This window comes from Orycteropus afer, unplaced genomic scaffold (genome assembly GCF_000298275.1).
Source record: "Orycteropus afer afer isolate SDZICR_OR568_19922 unplaced genomic scaffold, OryAfe1.0 scaffold00625, whole genome shotgun sequence".
Classification (NCBI taxonomy): Eukaryota; Metazoa; Chordata; class Mammalia; order Tubulidentata; family Orycteropodidae; genus Orycteropus; species Orycteropus afer.
The window spans coordinates 788,797-790,790 of NW_006922212.1; positions in this window are offsets into that span (position 1 = coordinate 788,797).

The following is a 1,994-nucleotide window of genomic DNA, read 5'->3' on the forward strand; positions in this document are numbered from 1 at the left end:
TGGTTATACCATAGTAGTGCTATATGCAGAGACTATAAAGAGAATAAGATACAGTTTTTACTTCAGAGAAGTCTAGTTAGGGAGAAGGGCATGCAACTAAATAATTATAAAACAGTTTGATGCTATAACTGAGGCATAGACCATATATAGAACAGGCAAACTTGGTGTCATGAACTCTGAAGTAAAGGGAGGACTTCCCAGCAGAATAGCTATTTGAACCAAGTCTGACCAAGAGCCTAGCAAGCATTCAGTGAACACAGTTGAATAACCATGTTCCAAGCAGAAGGAATGACATGTGCAAAGCCATTGAGACTTTCAATAAATGCTATTGAACTAGTGTTTTGTGCTAGGGAATGATAAGCTTACATTTTCATGGGCAGAGGGTTTGAGTCAGGAGAAGAGTATAAAATATATTAGTAAACTAATAATTTAAAAGTACTTTTGGACAGGGAAAGATGCATTGAAGAAAATCAAACACAGTAACAAAGAAGAATTGATGCATTTGAATTGTGGAGTTGGTGAAGAATACTAAAAATACTATGGACTGCCAGAAGAATGAAGAAGTCTGTCTTGAAAGAAGTACAGTCAGAATGTTCCTTACAAGTGAGAGTGTCACACTTCATCTCACATGCATTGGTTACGGTGTCAGAAGGGACCAATCCCTGAGAAGGACATCATGCTTGGTAGTGGAAGGTCAGTGAAAGAGGGGAAGACCCTCAAGGACATGGATTGATAGTGGCTGCAACAATGGGCTCAAGCATTGCAAAGATTGTAGGATAACATAAAACTGGGAAGTGTTTCCTTCTGTTGCACATAGGGTTGCTATGAGTCAGAGCCAACTCAGTGTCACCTAACAACAACAACAATGTAAGAGAAAGGTACTGGGAGGTCAGCTAGTATCTTGTGGAGTGGTCCAGGAGAATTTCTCTAACGAGTGGTAATTGACACCTGAATCAATGATGGGAACCAGCCATGCAGGAGCATGACAGAAGAGCTACAGAAATGTTTCAAGTGAAATGATTTTGAAGTGAGAGTAAGCTTGGTCCATCTGAGGCTCAGAAAGAGGAAAAGTTCCAAGTGCCAAGTCTCTGAACCAGGAATGAGCTTTAGCTCATGCGAGAATCAGAAAGAAGGCCAATTTGGTTGGGAGGATTTAAATGCCTGGGAAGATGGAAGGAGATAAGGGCAGAGTATAGGTTGGTATTAAACCATTTGGGCCTCATAGGCCAAGAGATGGTGTATGGATTTTAAACCAAGTGTAATGTGGACCCATTGGAGAACCAAGGAGAGGATTGGCATGACCTGTTGATGTTTTGAAATTCACTTTGAGTGTTGGGTAGAAACTATGCTTAGGGAATGAGAAGGAAGAAGGCACAGAGGCTCTCACAGAAGGTCCAGGAAAAACATGATGGTGGTTTGAGTTGGAGTGGTAGAGGCTAGAAGCAGAAGAGCACATTTTGAACACTCAAGTATTTATTAATGTTGGATTTTTGTAAATTAAATATACTTAGGGAACAAGATGGAGAATGGTTTGGATAAATCAGTAGGGTCCAGGTCATAGGTATTTTTCTAATGGTATAGATACTGAAATTTATTCTTTCGACAGTGTGACAGCATTAAAGTGTTTTATGGAGAAAAGAAAAAACAGCACAGCATGATTATATTTGTGTTCTATAAACGTATTCTGGCTGCATTATGGAGAAGAATTTAAGTGCAGTGGGACTGGAGTCAAGAAGAGCATATAGGTCAGTATTAGACTGGTGCCTATGAGAAATACCAAGGGTTTAAGCTAAGGGACAGGTGGTAAGCATGAAGTGGAAAGGACGTTTTTGAAATAATACAAAATCAATGTGGATCAATGACAAATTGGATTCAGGGGCATAAAGAAAAATAAGGAATCTAGGATGACACCCAGTTTTTTTTTAATTTTTTTATTCTTGGGATTTTACTTGTTTACAGTTAGTGAATGGATGAGTAACGGCACATTTCAATAA